We start from the raw sequence: 25,204 nt of genomic DNA on the forward strand, positions 1-25,204 counted from the left end.
AATTCATTAAAAAATGTGGATTGTATTCCTTCAGGATCAAATCCAGTTCCATGATGAAAATCTTACTGCAAACATAAAGAAATGATCACTGATTCAGTGCACAGGTAATAGTTATATATGCAGCCTTCTTCAGCCTTCAGCATAGCCTGCTCATATTCACCAAACCATGGATGTTCAAACCACAGTAGTCAGCACTCGTCCCCGGAGATCCATCCCTGCACCTCTTTAGACATCAGCTGTTCACATCTGGCTGTCATCCTGGTTAGTTTCCTGTTAAAGGCACAAAATGTCTCAGGTATGATCTCAGGTACCTGTGGAAAAAGTCCAGTGAAGAAAGTTCCAATTTTCCCTGTCAATTAAACAAAATACCATGCACTTAGGTCTTGTGGGTCAATAATTAAATTGCACAAACTAAGACAGGACATCAAAATGCCCATAAATATTCTAAGGATGTATTTATTCAATGGCTTTTAGTTATAAATCTTTTCTTTTGTTTATCAGCCTGAGAAAAACTTGCAATTTTCATACACCACTAATTTACTAATTTACTAAGTAAGTGGATTCAATCCACCAAAAGTGAACCTGATTTAATGCACCTAGAGTTAAATGTCAGATCAAGCAAAAAGCTAATTGAGCTTCTGGGAGTGAGTGAGTGAGTGAGTGAGTGAGTGTGTGAATGAGTGAGTGTGTGTGTGAATGATTGAGTGTGTGTAAGCTGCTTCTTCATTGCAAGTGTTTGTGTTTTTTTTTTCTCTATAAGCTCAGTGTCAGCTGTCTCAGTTTCATCCAGTTGTAAAGTTAACTTTTGCATTTTGGTCTCAAACTCATCAGAAAATTCAAATGCAAATTATATCCTTAAATTAAATTTGACACACCTTCTATGTGAGCTAGAGTGGAACAAAAAGAACACAAGAAAACAAAAACAAAATATGGGATGAATGTCAAAATATCTAAAAATAATCATTTTAAAGTTCTCTAATTTTAAACAGCTCTTGGATAAGTTTGTCTGTACCTGTAAAATTACTGTTCAGTTCTGACTCCTTTGGCATGAAAATCTGGGAAATAAAATATCTTAGAGAGATTGACAATCAAAATCATTTCAAAGTATTCTACTGGATTCTGTAAGGGTCTGTACCCCAAAGAAAAGCACAATTATGGCAGACAAAATATGGCTTCATGAACCTCAGGTTTCTAAATTATGAAGGGGAAAAATGCATAACCTTGACCTAAAACAACATCAGCAGTTGTTACTAGTTGAGCAGTGAAATAGAGGCTTTAACTATTTTTTTTTTCATTTTGTGTAATTCTATGCTTTTAAATCTAAACCCCTGCAGTGGGATTTTCACCACAAAACAAACAAAAATAAAAATTAAAATGTTATGGACAGTCTTTAGTCAAAACGTAGATACTTTTAGGGTCAGAGGTCATACTCACAACACTAAGCTGAAATCAGGGCGTGTCCCCCTGAGGCCTCATGGGAATTTATAAGAGAACAATAGTTAGTGTTGAAGGAAGTATTAAACAAATTATACTCTGGAAACCACAAAATTCTGGCCCCTGTAGGGGTGGCCTTACAATAGTAGTTGAGTCATACTGCTGAATATAGCATAACTGAAATTAAAACATTGAAATCAATTGCTTTCTGCCTGGGAGTTCTTTGACCTTTGACCCTCTAATATGCTCTGGTTCTTCACTGAGACCCTGTGACTGATTGCACCTGTTGTTATCAACCCCCACGTCAAAAAAGGGTCTCCTGTTGATGACCCTCTTTCTGGGCTCAGACTTGTGCACAAAGATCATCGGTCAAGAACTCTCAGCTCACCTGTTTGTGAGATGGTTGGCCTCCTCCTCCTTCTTGAGCACCAGGAGCCTTTTTTATATGAGTTTATGGAGCCGTCAGTCTGTTCAGGAGATCTTAGGATGAGCTTGAACACCTTGCAGTGCACCAGAATTTCTTTATTGATAGTTGATCAGTTCAGTCTCCTGCAGCCCCAGTGTTGTTCAGGCTCCTGTTAGAATGAAACTGAGAAATCTTTATTAGTTAAGTCTTTAATTTTCTCCTAGTCTATATCCCTTCTTTTTGAGACATAAACTTTGTTTGTCTCAATAATTTACCTTAATTTAGCTTATTTATCTAAAGGGCATATTGATTTTTATATTATTAGCTTCTGGGATTTTTCCTTTAATGCTGGATTCAATATCAAATTGTTGAGACATTCAAAATTCAAATGTTCTCTGTTTTTCTCTAAATCTTAACTTTAAACAAATCTACCAAATAAATAAGTGTAAATGCACAAAAGTGTAAATCGATAACTTGTATTTTATCCTGCATGGGCAAATAAATAGGGTTTTTTAGTTCTCTATGTTTGCTTTTGTAGCAGAGCGGCCAGCTCAAGTTTTGACACTTTGTTTTGGGTCTCAGATTCGGCTGTTTCACAAAGTATTTACATGAACTGTTTTTCTTTTTTTTCTAACCTTTCTTTTGAGGTTTTACTAAAACTGAGCTTCTTATTAAACTTTTTCTTGAAATTTAACAACAATCTTCTGGAAAAATGACCTCTAATAGTTTGCTAAAAATACTTCAACCTGGGATTTTCAAGGCATCTATTTTAGTGGCTTTATTTATTCATTATTTATTTTTAAAGCAATAAACTCCTGACTCCTTTTTTTTTTTGGTGATTTTTCAATTTTATTTTGTCTTTTTATCCATTCTGTGGTTGGCTTATCTCTCATATGTATCGGAAGCGAAACCTTCCTTCCGAGAATCATTGACCATCATTCCCTTATACAACAACCATATCAGTCCAAGTTAAAGAAAAGAAAAAGAAGAGAAAAAACTTAGAGCTATAACTCTCATCCACACACATGACTTCTGTCTCTCTGGCTCTCACTTAGATTCACACACACACAAATCCTTGAGATATAGATGCACACACACACAGCAATGCTAAAACCTTGGCACCATTCTCTTTCCTACACATACTGACACAGTCACACACACACACACACACACACACACACACACACACACACACACACACACACACACACACACACACACACACACACACACACACACACACACACACACACAGCTATGACATTACAAAACAGCTAATATGACCACTGGAAAATTGTCCTATTGCTCTAAACTCGATTCCTTTTTAAACATCAAATGACACCATAATTTGCAAAGAAATTCACCTCAAAATATTTTGTCCTTATTTCCTATTTCTCTCTTCCTCTCTGTCCTACTGTTTCACTTATAGACACAGATACACAGACCGTAGCACACACATAACTAAATGAAGCACCCATTTCTCTTTTCTCTCTCTCTGAAACACACATGGCACTACAAATACACAGCAGTACTCAGTCACACATACACACACACATGGAGGCCTCCTCTCACACACACAGACACACATTCAAGCATCCATCAGTTTCTCTCAATATTCATTATTATTCTTATAGATTTTTCTTTCCCAAGTGACCTAATTTTGGGATTGCTTAATGAATTTGCTGACCTTTGTTGTCAGATGGGTGAGTCAAAGTTTCTGACCTAAAGATCAACTTTTACCTGATTTGGATGGAGAGATTTCTCCTTTAAACTTAGCTTTCAGCTAATATCTGTGCTTGAAGTTTACTCTAAAATAATTTACATCACCTGTTATTTTGAAGTTTCACCTTTTTCTGCACCCAGTGTCATCAGTCACGCGCGTTTGACCAACCTCTCTATACCGGGAGGACATTGGTAAAAGACAAATGGTCAGTTCACTTCAGAAAAACCAAAGGCCCTCTAAACCTAAAAACCCCCATGAATAGGTATTTTCAGTGGGTTGGCCAGTATCCCACCCGGACTCATCACCTGCTACGGTATTCGTTTTGCCTATTTTTCTTTACTCTTTTAAACTCTTTTATTCTTTTCAACTCTTTTTTCTCTTAAACTTCTTTTTTTTTCTCTTAAACTTTTACACCTGTGTGAACTGGCTCAAATTACACCTTCCTCCTGTCATACCACCAGTGACCATTATAATTTGATACAATTCAATATGCAGATATTTAGAAAAGGTCTCTGCCACCTTTAGGTGGAGATCTCCTGGTCACTGATAGAGTCTGGAAGTCAGTACTGTCACGAGGAACCTCGAAGCGGCGATTATCAGTGGCCAAATTCACTCCGTATTCCCAAGAAACTCAAGAACACAAATAAAAACATCTGAAATCAAAAACATTGCTGTTTGATCACGTCGGGCGTCACCAATTGAAGAACTTTAAATAATAAGAGTGTTTGTTGCTGCTTAAGCCTTCAGGTTTCAGCGTGTTCATTTATCGACAGGAATGACACAAACAGGAATAAGGAGTCCAATTATTAAATTTAATAAAGCCATTTCAAACAATTTACAGATTAATCTGGTTCAGAATTGTCAGAGCTGCCTGATGCAGTCAGTGCAGCTTCACACAAGTCTGACACTGCTCTCTATCTTAGTTCAACTTTTATACACAGACTTGACACAGTTACACAGTTATCAGTTCCTTCTTCTGTGCCCTTCACTGTCGCCTGTTAACGGCCTCATCTGGGTCCTGTAGACACAAAACATCAGACCAAACACTCATTCTTTTCCCGTAAATCATCAGCATGTGATTTTGTTGTTCTCTACTATGCAGTCTTATTTCTGTCTGCTGTACAGAGTTATTTCAACACCTTCACCTTGTTTCGAAGATTAATTCTGCAATATGCTACTTGATGCTATATTCTATTTAAATTGTTATATTTATGGTATGTCTAGTATGCAGCTTATTTACATTCCTTCCTTCAATGCTGACACTACAAAATGAGCAATATTTTGCACAGCGGTGAACCATTTTGCTTCTGTTTGTCAGTATTTATTTTTTCTTTTTGTGTTAATGATAATGATGGAGGTGATTTTTGCCGTAGAGTGCCTGTAGTGCTTGTCTTGCAAGCCTAATGCTGCTTCTCTGTCACCCCCACCCCCCTCCAGACTTGATACTTGAGGCACCACATTTCACCTAATAACTCTACATGTCATCTCAATATTTTATTTTATTTATAGTTTAGTTTCAGTGCCACAGTGCATGCTGATCATTAGAGTTATCTCTACTGATGGGAAATGTGGAAAGTTTATTTTCCTTTTGCTCATTGTCTGCAACGCACAAAGTTAAGCACCTATAATTCTTTTCTTTTTTTTTTTTTTAAAGAAAAAGTGTGCTGTTAATAATATCTGTAAATTTTAGTGTACATATGGTACTTGCATATATACATCTTAACAGCATTGGATGGGTGATGACTTGGAACTGTTGTGGGAGACTTTTGATGAAACTGTGTAACTTTTTGTAATACTGTGTGACTGAAAGGAAAGCATGATGCCTGCAGAGATAAATGAAACTGTTTTTGTTTTTTGTTAAAAGTGTTTGATTATTTATTTTTACGTAGTTTTGAGTAAGTGTTTGGAGGGAAAGACAACCTGTTTTGATAGACTGTAATTTTTTTTCTTTTTTCCTTCATTTGGTGGACCAATAAAATTCACTCTGGGGGGAAAAAGCTGTTTGTTTTGTCTTCACTGGCTCATATCCAACAGTATTCAGGCTACTCTGTGCTTCCTTTTATGGTGCTAATCTGCAGATGACATTGCATGTTCTGGCTATCTCACCTATTCACATGAGTCACACAGAGCTGCACAGTTACAGGCTGTTTATCAGTCCAAATGTGACTTGGTGCATTCAGGAAGTTGCTATGACTGTAAATAATAAAACATTCACTCTAGGAAGTACACAACACTGATAAAAGCCCGATACATTCATTTTTATGTATTTAAAAATGACTAATGGAAACATTTTATTTATTGCTTGAGACATGTGGCTCCGTGGATGGTGCAGTACAACAAACAGCTTTGTGTTGTGATGGTGCAAGGTTGAAACAAAACAGTTCTCATGCACCTTGTAGAGAGTGACAGCATGAGGGAGCGGTCCTTGTGGAGTAAGTGGTGCAGAGGGTGGTCAGGATGATCCATAATGGATTACAGTTTGTTCAGTGACCTCCACCACAGCTGTGAGAGTAGTCATATTACACACCTAAACCTCAGCAGGTTAGTGCTGTATACCAAATTATGTGTACATGCATGATGGCATTCATCTTCTAAACTTGAAGCTAGAATTCGCTGTTGTGTGTTCTTCACGACACGTCTGTTAATTCAACTTTAAGCTCTACTTGCAGTACCTGTTTGCACGTAGGGTTCTGCTGCTGTTCAGCAGCTGACAGCTGAGCCAGGTCTGTTTTTAAGTGATTCTGGCAATTACTATAAACAATTTCAATAATTTTGTTGTATAGTAGTGTACAATTATTCAGTGGTATCATTCATCAGGTTATGCATAATCATGAAAAGGCAAAAAGCCCATTTGATCAGGAATTTATATAAAGTTTAAGCAAATAAAAGATAAATGAATTTTCTTACATGTATACAGTGGAATGTGAATTCCAGTGTGGTCCAGTTGTGAAATTTCCTCACTACTAAATATTCCACTGTCCACTCTTAGTGGGATTATAACAAAGTGGACTTGATGCTGAGGTGCATAGTGCACAGAAGTCACCAACTTTCTGCAGAATCACTACAATCACTACAGACCTCCAAACTTCATGTGGCCTTCAGATCAGTTCAAGACAGTATGTAGAGAGCTTCATGGAATTGGTTTCCATGGCTGAGCAGCTGCATCCAAGCCTTACATCACCAAGCACAATGCAAAGTGTCAGGATGCAGTGGTGTAAAGCACGCTGCCACTGGACTCTCGAGCAGTAGAGACGTGTTCTCTGGTGTGATGACTCGCGCTTCTCCATCTGGCAATCTGATGGATGAGTCTGGGTTTGGTGGCTGCCAGGAGAACGGTACTTGTTTGAATGCATTGTGCCAAGTGTAAAGTTTGGTGGAGGGGGGGTATGGTGTGGGGGTGTTTTTCAGGAGTTGGGCTCAGCTCCTTAGTTCCAGAGAAGAAACTCTTAATGCTTCAGCATACCAAGACATTATGGACAATTTGATGCTCCCAACTTTGTGGCAACAGTTTGGGGATGCCACTTCCTGTTCCAACATGACTGCACACCAGTGCACAAAGCAGCTCCATAAAGACATGGAGAACTTGACTGGCCTGCAGAGAGTCCTGACCTGAACCTTACAGAACACCTTTGGGATGAATTAGAGCAGAGACTGTGAGCCAGGCCTTCTTGTCCAACATCAGTGTCTGACCTCACAAATGTGCTTCTGGAAGAATGATCAAAAATTCCCATAAATGCTCCTAAACCTTGTGGAAAGCCTTCCCAGAAGAGCTGAAGCTGTTATTGCTGCAAGGGGTGGGCAGACATCATATTAAACCCTATGGATTAATAGGATGTCACTCAAGTTCATATGCATGTGAAGGCAGATGAGTGAAAACCTTTGGCAATACAGTGTATTTAAATTTAGTCACTCAGCCAGTGTAAATTAACACATCAGCATGTTGTTCAGAATAACAGCAATAACTATTTATGCAGCTATTTAAAGGTATTTGAATACTCATCCTGTAAGGAGACACCCCGAAAAATTCAAATCCAACGACTTGTTTAACAACAGGAATCAAACGAAAGCAAGACGACATCAACACATTCAAACAGCACATCTGGACGAGCCAAAGAACAGCACAGCCAGAGCGTCCCTGAGGACAGGATTCATAACAATACAGAAAAACGACACTTTGGCACCCAAAGAAAGACGCGGGCCGACGGCAGGAAACGGCTCAACAATGACGGGGGATAAAAGCTAAAATTTGCACAGACAAATGTCAGTGCAGGCAGTCTGGTCGTCTGCATAGTTCTGTCACGGCTGAAGTTGTGTTCAACTGCTTTCTGCTTTCAGCACATGAATGAGTTCTTCTCTTTAATCTAAGTGTGTAGTATGCTAATGATTCACCTTAGTGCCAGGGCCAGAGATCACAAAGCTTCTAAGCCTGTCTCAGTCCTCTTCAAATGCTTCAAATAATAGCAACTTGGACACGGAATGGAAATATTTGGATTAGAGCAAAGGAAGGGTCACAATTGGTATCACAATGGCAAACATTCCAGTGTGTGTGAACCAATGAATATTGACCAAGATGTTTTTATATAACATACTGATGACCTTTGATGACTTCAACATTTTCACAATCTGTTTTCCTTTGTTACCAATTTAAAATACACACAAACAGTATGTGCATGTGTGTATTTGTGTGTGCGCAATGATGCCATCTCTTAGAGCAAATAAAAACATTGCAGTTGACTTTCGTCCCGACTGGTGGTCATGTAATTATTTCTAGAGACACATGGAAAGTACCACGTCCTCAATAAGGATCCTCATATTGTCTGGATTGTGAGTCAAAGTGTGTGTTAGAATAAACTGGGCAGCAGCTTGTGTTTAGACAGGACTCACTGTGTGCTTGGTGAGAGGAAAAGTACTGGAATGAATTGGATTTGCCTCTGTGACCCAGATGGACGAGGTGACGTATCCTCAGTACACTAAGAGCTTGTTCATTCTGAGCGGTCCCCAGCCATTGTGTTCATGTTTGTGTATGTGTACTGTAGGAAAACTTGTAACAAAGCACAGAATCAGGCCAACTCCACGGCTTACATGATGAACCAGAGAGCATATTTAAGAAATTTAAACAGCTGTGATGGCTGTGTGTTTAGGTCATACTTTCAAAACACGTAACAGTAAACATGGTTTTCACCTAAAATGTTATTAGAAAAGAAACTTAAGCTCTTTTTTTTTTATTATGACTGTAATACATGTACACACAAACACAGAGAAGAGTGAACACTAAGATGAGGCTGACTGGCAGGAAGATGCCTCACGTCACAGGTCCCAAGCACCCACAGTCAGGGAGCCAATTGTGCCACCCGGCTGTTTTGTGTACCAACAGCAGCACGCTGTTTACACTTCAGGATTTTAGTTAATGACCTTATGTAATGGCGGAGGAGGTTTATGCTCAGAGTGTCTTAGCTGAGGCTTTACTTCACTGACACTGCTGTGCCACATCTAAGTTTAGGACAAGGGAAGCTAAGCGCTGTCGCTACTGCCAATTTTTGTTATATCATCAAAGCGCATCAATGTAGTTTGTAAACATTAAATAAATGTAAAAATACAAACAAAACCTTGAGCATTGGCTCTTGAGCCTGAGTGAACTTTGCTTCTGACATTTAAGGGTACTTATAGTAAATTCCTGTTTAAAAAATAATTCATAACCTTGCTAAATTAATTAACAGTGTCAAAAGAATTAATTCAATTCAATTTTATTTATATAGCGCCCAGTCACAACAAACAGTCGCCTCAAGGTGCTTTGTACTGTAGGTAAACACCCTACAATAATACAGAGAAAACCCAACAGTCAAAACGACCCCCTATGAGCAGCACTTGCAACAGTGGGAAGGAAAAAACTCTCTTTTAACAGGAAGAAACCTCCATCAGAACCAGGCTCAGGGAGGGGCAGTCATCAGCTGTGGCTGGCTGGGCTGAGGGGAGAGAGCCAGAGATTAATAATAACTAATGATTAAATGCAGAGTGGAGTATAAACAAAGTAAATAAGGTGAATGAGAAACAGTGCATTATGGGAACCCCCCAGCAGCCTAGGCCTATAGCAGCATAACTAAGGGAGGGTTCAGGGTCACCTGATCCAGCCCTAAATATAAGCTTTATCATAAAGGAAAGTTTTCAGCCTAATCTTAAAAATAGAGAGGGTGTCTGTCTCCTGAATCCAAGCTGGAAGCTGGTCCACAGAAGAGGCGCCTGAAAGCTGAAGGCTCTGCCTCCCATTCTACTCTTAAGTATCCTAGGAACCACAAGTAAGCCAGCAGTCTGAGAGCAAAGTGCTCTATTGGGGTGATATGGTACTATGAGGTCTTTGAGATAAGATGGTGCCTGATTATTCAAGACCTTGTAGGTGAGGAGAAGGATTTTAAATTCTATTCTAGATTTAACAGGGAGCCAATGAAGAGAAGCCAATATGGGAGAAATCTGCTCTCTCTTTCTAGTCCCTGTCAGTACTCTAGCTGCATCATTTTGGATCAGCTGAAGGCTTTTCAGGGAGCTTTTAGGACAGCCTGATAATAATGAATTACAATAGTCCACCCTAAAAGTAATAAATGCATGAATTAGCTTTTCAGCATCACTCTGAGAAAGGATGTTTCTAATTTTAGAAATATTGCACAAATGCAAAAAAGCAGTCCTACATATTTGTTTAATATGTGCATTGAAGGACATATCCTGGTCAAAAATGACTCCAAGATTTCTCACAGTGTTACTGGAGGCCAAAGTAATGCCATCCAGAGTAAGTATCTGGTTAGACACCATGTTTCTAAGATTTGTAGGGCCGAGAACAAGAATTTCAGTTTTATCTGAATTTAGAAGTAGGAAATTAGAGGTCATCCAGGCCTTAATGTCTTTAAGACATTCCTGCAGTTTAACTAATTAATGTGCGTCATCTGGCTTCATAGATAAAGCTGAGTATCATCTGCATAACAATGAAAATTGATGCAGTGCTTTCTAATAATACTGCCTAAGGGAAGCATGTATAATGTAAATAAAATTGGTCCTAGCACAGAACCCTGTGGAACTCCATAATTAACCTTAGTGTGTGAAGAAGACTCCCCATTTACATGAACAAATTGGAGTCTATGAGATAAATATCATTCAAACCACTGCAGTGCAGTACCTTTAATATCTATAGCAAGCTCTAGTCTCTGTAATAAAATGTTATGGTCAACAGTATCAAAGTTGCACTGAGGTCCAACAGGACAAGAACAGAGATGAGTCCACTGTCAGAGGCTCTAAGAAGATCATTTCCATAGTTCCAGTGCCAAAGATCGCACATCCCAGGGAGTCCAACCACTACAGACCTGTGGCCTTGACTTCTCACCTGATGAAGACCATGGAGAGGCTCATCCTGCACCACCTCCGCCCACTGGTGAGCTCAGCGCTGGACCCCCTGCAGTTCGCCCTACCAGCCTGGCATCGGGGTGGACGATGCCATCATCTACCTGCTGCACAGATCCCTCTCTCACCTAGAGCGGCAGGGAACACTGTGAGGGTCATGTTCTTTGACTTCTCCAGTGCTTCAACACCATCCAGCCTGCACTACTGAGAGGGAAGATGGAGGGAGCCGGAGTGGACAAGCAGCTGACGGCATGGATCATCAACTACCTCACCAACAGACCACAGTATGTGAGGTGCCATGACTGTGTGTCTGATTGTAGTAGTCTGCAGCACGAGGGCGCACAGGGCACTGTCCTCTCACCCTTTCTGTTCAGTCTGTACACCTCAGATTTCAGGTACAATTCAGACCATTGCCACCTACAGAAGTTCTCAGATGATACGGCATCATCGGATGCGTATCAGATGGGAACGACCAGGAATACAGGGGGGTCATCAGTGACTTTGTCGGCTGGTGTGAGAACAACGCACTCCAAATCAACGCCAGCAAGACGAAGGAGATGATCATAGACTTCAGGAGGAAGCCACCCCCTACAGCACTGGTGGAACATCCAGGGAAAGGACATTGAGACAGTGGTCTCCTACAAATACCTGGGTGTTCATCTCAATAACAAGCTGGACTGGAGTACAAACACAGACGTCCTGTATAAGAAGGGCCAGAGTCGACTCCACCTGCTGAGGAGACTGAGGTCCTTTGGTGTCTGCAGGACTCTGTAAAGACTTTTTATGACTCAGTGGTAGCATCTGCCCTTTTCTACGCAGTGGCCTGCTGGGGGGGTGGATGCACCGAAAGGGACAGGAGCAGGATCGACAAACTGGTGCGGAGGTCTAGCTCTGTGTTGGGATGTCCTCTGGAGTCTGTGATGGTGGTGGGTGAGAGGAGGATGTTAGCAAAGCTGACATCCATCATGAACAACCCCCATCACCCTCTTCATGAGACCGTGGGTGAGCTGAGCAGCTCCTTCAGTCAGAGACTGAAACATCCTCGCTGCAGGAAGGAGCGCTTTCGCAGGTCATTCATCCAACAGTAGTTAGACTGTATAACACATCATAATGTCTTGAGTCACTTGGACACTTTACCTACACTGCCATCACTTTATCCATACAGTCAGATACATTTTATTTATTACACTCACCCATATAATGCATACCTTACCGGCTACAAATGTATATAATATTTTGATATCTTTATATAGTGTTTGACGTGTTGTATATGTGTGTACATGTAAATATATATATATATATATATATATATATATATATATATATATATATATATATATAATATATATATATATATATATTTATGTATATAGTGCTTATGTATATGTGTATAGTTTTTTGCTATTTTATTTTATTCTATTGAATTTTAGTTTTAGTTTTTAGTTTAGTTATTGTTCTTACTCATCCTTTTTCATTTTTTCTCTGTATTGAGCTGCTGTAATGCACAATTTCCCCGTCGTGGGATCATTAAAGTTTTATCTTATCTTATCTTATCTTATCTTATCTTATTTGTAACCTTCACTAATGCTGTTTCTGTACTGTGATGAATTCTGAAACCTGACTGAAACTCTTCAAATAAACCGTTCCTCTGCAGGTGATCAGTTAGCTGTTTTACAACTACTCTTTCAAGAATCTTTGAGAGAAAAGGAAGGTTGGAGATTGGCCTATAATTAGCTAAGACAGCTGGGTCAGTGATGGCTTTTAAGTAGAGGTTTAATTACAGCCACCTTGAAGGTCTGTGGTACATAGCCAACTAATAAAGACTGATCATTTTTAAGATTGAAGCATCAATAATTGGAAAGACTTCTTTGAACAGTCTAGTAGGAATGGGATCTAACAAACATGTTGCTGGTTTGGAGGAAGTAACTATTGAAGATAACTCAGAAAGATCAACTGGAGCAAAAGAGTCTAAACAAATACCAGCAGTGCTGAAAGCAGCCGAACATGAAGAATAATCTTTGAGATGGTTATGAATAATTTTTTCTCTAATGTCTAAAATTTTATTTGTAAAGAAATGCATGAAGTCACTACTAGTTAACGTGAAAGGAATACTCGGCTCTACAGAGCTCTGACTCTTTGTCAGCCTGGCTACAGTGCTGAAAAGAAACCTGGGGTTGTTCTTATTTTCTTCAATTAATGATGAATAGTAAGATGTCCTAGCTTTACGGAGGGCTTTTTATAGAGCAACAAACTCTTTTTCCAGGCTAAATGAGCATCTTCTAATTTAGTGAGACGCCATTCCCTCTCCAGCTTACGGGTTATCTGCTTTAAGCTGTGCGTTTGTGAATTATACACGGAGTCAGGCACTTCTGATTTGAAGCTTTCCTTTTCAGAGGAGCCACAGTATCCAAAGTTATACGCAGTGAGGATGTAAAACTATTGACGAGATAATCGACCTCACTGGAGGCAGAGTTTAGGTAGCTGCTCTGCACTGTGTTGGCACTGAAGAGCATAACAATGAAGGAATTAGATCCTTAAACTTAGTTACAGCACTTTCAGAAAGACTTCTACTGTAATAAAACTTATTCCCCACTGCTGTGTAATCCATTAAAGTAAATGTAAATGTACTAAGAAAATGATCAGACAGGAGGGGGCTTTCAGGGAATACTGTTAAGTCTTCAGTTTCAATGCCATGTGAAGAATGTGAAGAAACTGCTGTGACTTTGTTGAAATTGTCTATGCACTGTGTTGAAGATATCAACTGAAGGTAAAACAGACCTGCACAAGTAGTACCATAAAACACTGTAGCAAATCAGAGTATAGTCAGAGTATAGTCTGCTCATTTGAGTTTAAAATAAGAAAGATGGAAAGAGAAAAGAGGAACCGAGCACCTGGAGAGTTATCCTTATCACCAGCACTAACTCTAAGAAAGAAACCACGGTTAGTTACAAAGAAAATGAAAGTAAATGACAAAAACAGAAACAAGCCAAGAGTGGACATCACAGCTGGAGCCATAATGGTGGAGGCTGGATTATAATGCTGGACTTCCTAGACTGGTAAAATAAGCCATTAATGCAGTGATAGCCATGCATCAATAGCTCACAAAGTCTATCTGACAAAATTGCCCATTATAATATATTTGCTAAGTTAGGCAGAATGGGATTATCAATTCATAACCAAACTGAGGGATTTCAGAGCATCCGTTTTCCTAACTGCTTCTCCAGCTTCATACTAATACTTAACATGCATGTCTTTGGGATGTGGGAGGACATGCAGTTTCTGAAAAAACAAAGACTCTGGTTGACAAAGAGATTTGAACCCAGGACCTTCTTGCAAATTCATTCAAACTCTCTCATTAAAACCCTCCCCTCTAGTGGTGAAGGTTTCTTAAGATTTACAGCAGGCGAGTACAAAAAGTATCTTTAACTCCTGTGGTCTTTTTTTTTTTTTAAGAAATAAAGGTTTACAAGAAACAAATACTCCTCCTGTCAAGGACCTGTACAAAGATGTTGCAGGCATGTCTTTAGGTATTTCCCAGCTATGAATGTGTCAAAGGAAACATTTCAGGTTTCAGAATGCACAACTTTCACAATGAACTTCAGCACCTACTGAAAATAGAACACAGACCGGTTGAAATCCTTCTTCCTTTTACTCCAGTATCCGCTAGTTACACACATGCTACCCATCCCTGTCTGCCTCACAGAGTTCTTCTAAATTATATGTACAGAAAAAAATAATATGAACTTTTAGGGAAAATGGGTAAGTTTAAACAGATGTGTCAACTCTTTTCTGCCAATTCATAGCACTGACAGGGACCCACATGACATCTCAATATATTTTATATCAGGTAAACATTTGTTTTTCAAAATTCTGTGTAATTGTATAAATGGTGTACAACAATACAGAAAGTAAAAGCAGGTAAGGTAAGTACAAAAATACACACGGGAAGCTTTGAAAGAGGGTAATCAACCTTTTTATTGGAAAGTTGCTGTAATTTTGGTAACCCCCCCCCCTCAAGTGGTGGAGGTTTGTTAAGACTGACAGCAGGAAAGTACAAGAAGCATCTTTAACTCTTCTGGTCTTGATACACACAGGAAGCTTTGAACGAGTGCAATTGTCTCCTTTATTGGAAAGTTGCTGTAATTCAATATTGAAATATAATCTGCTGAACTTTATTGAGCTCTAGGTCATCAGAGGCACTTCTGCTCCAGCAAATACATAAATAACTGAAGTTTAAAATAAAATTGTTTTATAGTCCAAAACCCGCTGGATGGGTGGTAATCAAATAAATATGTTCAAGTTACCGAACTCTTCCATTTCAGCCCCTTTTCTTTTTCCACAACTAGATTTTTATTAACAAATTAAAGGATGAAACTTGGTACTATCCAAGACCTGTACAAACATTTTGCAGGCATTTCTTTAGATATTTAACCAGTTATGAATATGGCAAAGAAAACATTTAAAATGTTGATATGTGCAACTCTCACTTTCACTTCAGGACCTGCTGAAAAATGGAACATTGTCTCTTTATTTTTGGAAATTGAGTGTAACTGTATAAATGGTGTAAAACAATACAGAAAGTAAAAACCAAGAAGCACAGAGTTTTGTGGGAATGTCCTTATTGCACACATTGACTAATCACTAAGGAGAAGTTGTGTCAAAAGCAAATATGAGATAATGTGATTCTACATCTTTACACTCAACAGCAGCACTTCAAAATACAGCCTGCAACTTATGCAATTTCCCTGCATTTGCTGAAATTCCTATGGAGTCAGTTTAGTATCTAAAAATAAACACCAGTTCTTAATGGTACTTCATAGGGTACAGTAGAACAAGGGAGTAACAGATGGCAGTTTTAAAGGAAGGAAGAAGCAAATACTGGTTGTTGTGAAAAGCAAGGACAACAGGCAAGTATTTTAAGTAACACAAAAATTGAAATGTGTTACCACATGCACACTGAAGTAATGTGCAAGTACAATGGAAGAAGTTAAATTAAGCCACTGTAAAATACAGCCACCACCCCAAACAATAAGATGTAATTGTAGATCAATGTCAAAGTTGCCTTTTGTGTCAAAAATCTTAGAAAAAGTCATGGCCCAAACAACTGAATGTATTTTAGCTAAATATGACCTGGAATTTAACGGCAGTGTTTCACACAGTTGATTATAGTATTTTAATTGACAGGTTAAGGACATGGGTGGGAATCTCTGGATCAGCCTAGGATTGGTTTTTCCTATTACCTCTCATAGAGAACTTTCTAAATGTGGCGTGCCCCAAGGTTCTTTTTTGGGACCTATTTTGTTTGCATTGTATTTATTACCTCTCAGACACATTTTGGGCCCCTTTAAAGAGCTCTCATATCATTGTTATGCAGATGATCTCCAACTGTACATATCTATCCTTCAGGACTGTATTGATGCTATAAAAAACTGGATGGCTGATATTTAACTTCCACTCAACACTGGGAAAGCAGAGGTTCTTGTTTGTGCTCCTGACAGCTTTGTTCCCACTGTCACTAATCTTGGTTCTTAATCATCATTGGTTCAATCAAAGGTGTTACATTTGAGCAGGCTCTGTCAGAGACTTTCAGAGCTCTGTGTGGTCAAATGCCTGCATCCATTAGTGAGCTCTCACTCCCATACATAACGTACAGACCATTGAGGTCTTCTGACCAAAATCTGTTGGTGGTTTCCTTGCTCTAGAACTGAAATCTAAAGGAGGCGGTGCATTCAAGGTTGCGGGTCCTAAACTTTGGAATGCACTACCATTGCATCTGAGATCTGCAGAATCTTTTAAAGAGAAGCTCAAAACTTATTTGTACAGGCTTGCTTTTAACTAGTTACTGCGTAATACTGTTTTTCCTTTGATTGTTGTGAAGTACTTTATGATCATTATCTAGAAAGGTGCTATGTAAATACATTTTACTTACTTACATAACTACAATAAAGAGAGGAAACATTATTTTTTCCCCTAAAGCCCCCAAATGTAATTATTACATAAAAAACTCTTTTCTTTGAAATACACCAAATATGCTCCTTTCTTAGCACTTGAAATTTTCATTTCCACAAGCATCCCTAAATATCATGTATTGTGGCGTACTGATATTTAGAATGCACTTAGGATAAAGTCCAGTAATGGGAAATTTCTAAGTATCACAGTCAAGCAAGGCGTCACTGTGTGAACCATGTGTGTCAAACAGTGATTTGTTCAGTTTCATTTCTCATGTTTAATGCTACAATACCTGATACCTAACCTGACCTCCAGTTTGCTACAGCTGTTTGCGTCAGAGGTAGCCTAGAAATCCTCAAATCAGTCTGATTCATTGCAAAATTGTCCTGCGCCTGGGAACAATGCATCGCTATATCTGAGGAAGCAGTCATAGGAATTTGTTTTGTGCTGTATCAGATTCCTTTGATGATGCTGACATAAGTGCTGACTGTCATTGGGAAATTCATTTTGCAGCAGGATTGGATGATATTAGCTTCACAGTTTCCAGTGTTGCAACAGCGAACTTCCGCAAACGCAAACGATTTAGAAATCTCATCTCACCCTCAGTGACCTCGTAGGGTTCACAGCCAGTTATCGCTCCTTTTGTTGAGGAACTATGAGGCATCAGATATGAGTGGTTTCATGTTTAATTCAGTTGATTCTTTGGTCATGTATGAGTTAAGTTTTTTCTCAGTATCTTACTGCTTAGCTAAGTGTTCAAAAGTGCATTCAATAATGCCAAAACATGGGAAGCTGTAACCCTAACCTAAACCTACATTTTTATCTGGGAAAAAAAAGGATTCCATTGAAAACTTAAATATATGTTGATTTTAGGAATAAATTTACACACTGGCAGAGGCATCATAGACCTGGGGTTGCTCCAGGTAAAGAAGGCTCCTGTCACAAGCCTAGTCACATTAGCAAGATTTCTAATAAAAACATAATGAATATGGCAAAATCAAAGCAAAACACTGGTCAATGAGCAAATAATGTAAAGACACCAGAAGCTGCAGCGTTTGTTAAGTTGCTGGTAGATGACTCAGTCCTTCAGCGTCACAGCAGGTGGATAAAATCCAGGAAAGTTAATGCCCTGATCATCTGTCCTCAACTGTAGGACAGTTCTAATTGCCTCATCAAAGAGCCTTTATACTGCTCCATGCTGATCCTTGACAGTGGAAATTTTTAGTGCAATTTTTAAAGATATTATCAGGAATATTGCATGTCTCAGACTTTGGAGCTAACTGCACCTTGTGAGAGCAGCTCTATAGAGGAACATATCTGCTCTTAGCTGCTGTTTATCCTCTTAACAGTCAGGCAGGATGCATGGCCCACTAACATAACCCTGATCTCTGTATGGGGAATTAAGTACATCAAACACAGCGCAGACCAACATGTAAATCCAACATTTGGCTTTAATTCTTGATTTATGCTGCAGCCACACCTGAGAAAGTTCCAAAGTAGTACATGCACCTTGGATTTAATTCAGAAACTGAAATAGTTTACGCCAGACTTTGCAGACACTAAATTTATTAGAAATCCTCTTTTTTTTTTTTTTACAAGTAATGCAAGTTCTTGTTTGTGCAGTCTGAGAATATTGATACTGAAACTGTTTCCTGAAGATCCCCTTTCTTCTCTGCCTACAGCTACATAACTGAGGTAAACATGACGTGCAGGATTCACCAATGTCAGTCATCACAGGCAACACCTTAATTTCCAACATAACTGGCTGAGGTGTGCTCAGCAGCACAACATTATGTGAAGTTTAGCCAAAAACTCAGAGGTTGTGTCCTGACACTGACATCCAGCAGTTAGAAACAGCAACAACAGTGACAGAATGTAAAACTGATGTAATAACAGGCGTTAGCAGGCTGTGCTACAGTGTCTCAAATGCATACTGAACCCAGAGTCCTCTCTGAACATCTGCAGGATGATCACATGAGACCAAAGCTGCTCACGCTGCAGGTGAAGACACGGCAGTGACACAGAGAGGAGGACACGTTCACACTAAACAAATGTGGTGCTGGGAAAATCAAAAATGATCTTACAGAAATACACGAGTGAAAAATAATAAACGGATGAATGGAAGTTAAAAACACACACACACACACACACACACACACACACACACACACACACGCACACGCACACGCACACACAAGCAACAACAACAGGTTTAATAAAAAGGTGCACGTGTGTCAGTGATATTTACCTAACCCGTTCTATTCTCACTCACATTCACTTGTGAAAGACTCAGTGTTCCTATTATAAGGCTGCTCTTTGTTAGTTATAGAGAGATATTCTGGGACACTTAGTTGATAAGCCATGCATGAAATACTCAAAACAATTATGAATTATAATTACTAAGTAAGCATGATTGTCAGTTTGATAATCCTGGTGTATCATGCTTTGGTTGGTGTCACATGGCTGATTGGATAACACACTGTAATAGCTTCAGTTTTGTTTTTGTTTGGAAGCTGTTATTCACTCTAAACCTGTGATATTCCTCTTTATGTGGTCCATCATTGTGAGTGTGACGTGTGGAATGATTGCAGGCTGAATGACCAGTGACCTGGATCATACATCTGGATGCTTGCTGACCTGTGTTGACTGTGTTTAATGTGATCATAACCAGTAACCACTTCTGTTTCAGTTTGGACTTCAGTGTTCCTGTTACCGCTTCCTTGCAGGTTACTGTGGGACTTTTTGAATGACTGACTAATGTTATTTTTAAAAATGCATTTTTAAAGCCATTAAAAAGTAATCTATTATTCAGTACTTTTACCTTGTAAAAAACGAACATCCCTTTGCAAGTGTTTGTCTATGTTTGTTTTATTGTCCAGAACATCCACCAGTGAATGTATTACCTTTAACCAACTTCCATCATCCTGCTCTGCTGTAGAGCTGTGCTTAGCTAGCAGGTGTCTTTGTCTCCACAGCTGACCAACACATCACCTGGACACACCTGCACCCCCCCCAAGCTTTGAAATACTAGCTTACAACAGACCCTAGAAGTAGGAGTGTGCTGAATATCAGTTGCTTTTCCACTTTTCTTAATCCCTGAATAAAGTTTTGGGGGGTGGGGGTGGGGGGTATGCTGTACTTATGATGTAGTATCTAATGTCGGTAAAATGGACTCGACCTTCATGTCAAATGGCAGAAATTACATTTGAAATGCTACGCTAGCTCTAGCTAGATACTTAATGTCAGTCTTTTAATTTAACTCTTAGCAGGAAAGTGAAAATGTTTATTTGAATATTACAGACCATAAATTAGCAGAAGGTTTATGCTACAGTAGCCATAAAAGAAAAGAAAAAACATGCAGTTTACTAACAATGTGTTGTGCCAGCACTAGCTGCCCAAACAGCTTCAAGTTTCTGGAATGGATGAACACCATTCTTCCATTCCCAGAGGTGGCAAAAGTACTGACATTCTGTACTTAAGTAGAAGTACAAGTACTTGTGCTAAAAACTACTCTGGTAAAAGCTGAAGTACTGGTTCAACTTCTTTACTTAATTAGAAGTAAAAAAGTACAGGCTCTGAAATGTATTCAGAGTAAGAAAGTAAAAGTAGCTCTTTGGAGGACGTTTCTACCAACTATATTGTGTAAAGCTAACTGAACCTCATTATATATTATTGTAATAATATAAAATAATACATGAGAATAGAAACATTATTCCAATCTAAATTTTAATCCTAATGAATGCACTCAGCTTGAATCTGTTCTGTAGGACACAAACTGTGAAAGGGAATTTAAACACAGCTCTATTCTCTGTGTCCTCCATAGTAGAGGGTGACTGTGTCTCCACCTAAACACCAACATGAGGATACTCAGGGGTTACAGTGGGATTCAGAAGGTGGAAGAACCCTAAGATCAGCTGTAGTGGCTCTGCATGGGGAGAAGAATCACAGCTTTCTATTGTAGCTGCAGTAAATGATGTTGGTGTGCAGGCTGTGATCAGCTGACCTGCTGCTGCTGCTCTGAGGTTTACTGCTCTGTGTGGATGAACTGAAGTCACAAAGATGTAACCCAGTATTTCACAGCTCTCTGAGCTGATCTCCATCCCCTACACTGACAGCATACAGGCTGTAGAAATGTTGGATTCAGTGAATGAATCTCAGCATCAGCAGCTTTGATTCAAACTCATCTCTGCTGCACTGATGTAACCTGTAACTGTGACCATGAACTCAGCCTCTGTGCACCAACACAGAGCTTTACTGTAAATACAGTACAACAAGTTAACCTGTTGATTATGTACTAAACTGCAGTATTTTCATACAATCTTTGAATAACACAAAGTCAGCATACTTCAGTTTGTTTTGCAGTCCTTACCTTTAAATCTAACCTCTCTTCTTCCTCTCCTGTCCTCTTTCTCCATCTCTGAGTGAACTTTTCTCTCTTTGCTCTCCCTGAAATACAGCAGCTCTTCTTTTAGCTAGCAGACACACTGTGTGACAAACTCCACACACTTTGTGTGTTTGCTCATATTTGTTGAGCATTTAGAAACGTTGCATTTACCTGCCACACGTTACTCCCTTTATGCTCGCTCCTCTGCAGTAGCGCTAGCTAAGCTGTTTATGTGCCATGAGCACGACTTACGGACTCGTTCTGGCCCACTGTAACCCCTGATTATAGCGCTATAAATGAGACATAAATTATACAGTTTTGACTCTTTAATCACTTTGGATGCGATAAGCCCCAGTCATGGAGGATACGCCAGTGCGATTGTCTCTTATATGTTATTATTCCTCCGTTTAGGCTCAGATCGTTTGATGTTTGATGGCACACTGAGCGGAAATGCAAACTTCTCTGTGTTAAAAAGTAACAAGGCTGTTTGAAAATGTAAGAAGTAGAAAGTACAGATACTTGTGTAAAAATGTAGGGAGTAAAAGTAAAAAGTAGTCAGAAAAATAAATACTCAAGTAAAGTACAGATACCTGAAAAATTTACTTAAGTACAGTAATTAAGTATTTGTACTTTGTTACTTCCCACCTCTGTCCATTCCCTCATTTGGCGGTTTGACTGAGCACGTGGGAGACACCAGTGGACCCAAAACATGCCAGCAAAAGGCCCCCCAGGACATCTTAGCCATGTATGTGAACCAGTCAGGGTAGAGATCAAAGGTTTAGACCTTTTCTTTAACCTGCTGCAGGTCTATATATGTTTGTATATAATAATTTGGGTTAGATGATTTTGTTAGACATAAATTTATGCTTTGCTAGAAATATAGAGGTCTCTATAAAAGTATATTGACATTAAGAAGACTGAAATATATATTTTTTAGTAGTGATGACATCGCACGCAGCAGCTGGACGGACATCAGACAGCCAACAGTACACTGCATGACCAGATTAAACGACACTGTAGTTGCACATATTATCTGTGACCACAGTCATTTATGTGTGTGTGCGCATCTTAAGCAGCGGTCATGGTTAATCTGTGCGTCTGACCGTCTCGTGTTGAGATCAGTGCGTCCTGTTTAATTCATAATGCCATCTAATCTGAACTCACATTCGCTGAGCTCTGAGCACATGCTGGTGGAGGGATTAAAATCAAATAACATGAAGGAGAAAAATCCAACACACACACACACACACACACGTTTTGGAGTCATTCCCACCATGACTCACTTTCACTGACCACACAAGTCAGTGAGTTCAGTGCCCATGTGACAGGAAGGAAAATCAAGTGTTTCTCTTGAATTTCATTGTCAGCTACTGTTCATAAGAAAGGAATGTGCGCCCTCTAGATGAAAGACTGCAGAATACATTTAAAAATGTAAAAGAATGGAGGCTACAATTCACGGATACCTAAAAATCATAATCCATTTTTTCTTTTTTTACTGAAACTAACACATTTTAACCTTCATCATCTCTCTCATTTTTTGCTGTTTATGTTTTTCTTGTTATTATAATTTAAGGACACTGAACAAATCCAGCTGTCCTTGAATCAGAACTAAAATATATAACTAAAATATATACTATAACTTTTGTGTGAGGAGACAGGTCTCATGACTGTATAATGAGGCAACATCCTGGCAATGCTGCATTCACTGTGGCTGAATTCAGCAACAAGGTGACTGGCAGCAGACAGAATTATAAAAAGGCGGACAGGAAATGTGCTGACTAATAGGATTATGGGTGAGCTGCATTAGAGGACTGCATTAAGCAGTCCAATGTGTTTGTGAGTGGTTAATTAATTACAACAAACCAGGAGCCTGTGGGTAAATCATTTCCTCTGTGGGTACATTTAAGATTTGATGGTTTGCTGAAATTTTTTGGCAAAGGTTTAGATTTTATGGAAAGTCAAAAATTAGGTTCAAGTTGTAAAATTTCACCTATTTCTGCTTCATCTACTTGGAAGCTACTGTTAATCATATATTTAAGCATGTACAAATGAACAAAACGTGTACATTCAGTCAACAATTCCTGTAAAAGGAACTTACAAATAGAGAAGAAAAAATTATGTTCAAAAAGCACAGGCAGGTCTGGACTTGCAAAATATAATATTGGAAAAAAAAAATCATATTATGCTTCTATAAAGAAAATTACCCATGGTTACTAATGTCAATATTGTTAATATTGGAGAAAACACACAATAAAACTTAGTTAAATTTGTAACAGTTATGCCACCTGCTGGACAAACTAAGTAATGCTAGACATAAACCAATGGTAAGCAACTGGAGTCACCTGCAGACGAATGTAGTTTTGCGTGTACATGTGTGACAAAGATCATATTTAAGTGTCTGTGGTACAACACTTTTTAATCAGAGCATCATAAACCTCTGGGATATTGATCTGGTCAGTAAGTAGCAGAGGGGGTCGTCGATCAGTTTCAGCTGCTTTTATGTTAATTAGATTAAAAACAGGTGCACTGGAGGGGCAAGAATGAGACAACCCCAAACACAGGAATGTCGGAGATTCCAGGAGACAGGCAGTTACTCTAGGACAGCTGGACAGGGCCGTAGAAGGTCCTTAACACATCAGCAGGAACGGTATCTGCTTTTGTGTAAAGAGGAACAGGGTAAGCACTGCCAGAGCTACAAAATGACCTGCAGCAGGACACTGGTGTGAACGTCTCTGACCAAACAATCAGAAACAGACTACATGAGGGTGGCCTGTGCTTTTCACAGATGAGAGCAGGTTCACTCTGAGCACATGTGACAGACGTGAAAGGGTCTGAAGAAGCCGTGGAGAACATTCTGCTGCCTGTAACATCATTCAGCATGACCAGTTTGGTGATGGGTCAGTGATGGTCTGGAGAGGTATATCCATGAAGGAACACACAGGCTGGGCAATAGCACCCTGACTGCCATTAGGTATCAGGATGAAATCCTTGGACCCTACACACACAGCACAACATGTGGAGCAGGGGGCAGCTAGAAAGCACCCAGGGAGCAACCTGGGTGGGGGTTAAGGGCCTTGCTCAAGGGCCCACAGTGATGCCAGTCCAAACCAGCATCCTCTCAGTGATAAACCCCCTTCTTCTCCTCTAGGCCACCACTCCTCCAATTGATTGGAGTTGATACCATTACTGGTCCCCATGCTCGCCCAATCTAAATCCAAAAGAACACCTCTGGAACTTTATGCTTCAGTCCATCCAGGTTGTACCTCAGACTGTCCAGGAGCTCAGTGATGTTCTGGTGCAGATCTGGGAGGAGATTCCCCAGGACACCATCCGTCATCTCATTAGGAGCATGCCCTGATGTTGTCAGGTATGCATACAAGCAAGCAGAGGCCACTCAATATACTGGGTACCATTTTGAGTTGCTGCAATGAAATTTCAGCAAAATGTTCCAGCCTGCTGCATCATTTTTTTCACTTTGATTTTCAGGGTGTCTTTGAATTCAGCCTCTGTAGGTAGATAATTTTCATTCCCATCAAATGATGTGGCATCCTTTCATTCCTAACACATTACCCAGCCCATATCAGTAATGATATCCAGCATGATTTGTTTCCCGTTGAGATATGAAGTGTTTTGTGCTCCTTCCTAGCACCGTCTAAACAGCATAAGGAATTTCTGAACATACAGAACTGCAATAATTTCATAAAATAAAAAAATGAATAAAAGTAATTGATCCATTTATTTTCACAGCTGCTTATCCTATTTAAGCGAGTGGGGAGACTGGAGCCTATCCCGGCTGTCATCAACCAAAAGGGAACGTACCCTGGACAGGTTGCCAGTCCTAAACAGGACCAGCACAGACAGACAGACAAACCTCCCACACTTACACTCACACCTACAGACAATTGCATCCATGCATGCCTATATT

The sequence above is a fragment of the Archocentrus centrarchus genome, chromosome 23 (assembly GCF_007364275.1).
Source record: "Archocentrus centrarchus isolate MPI-CPG fArcCen1 chromosome 23, fArcCen1, whole genome shotgun sequence".
In the NCBI taxonomy this organism is placed as follows: domain Eukaryota; kingdom Metazoa; phylum Chordata; class Actinopteri; order Cichliformes; family Cichlidae; genus Archocentrus; species Archocentrus centrarchus.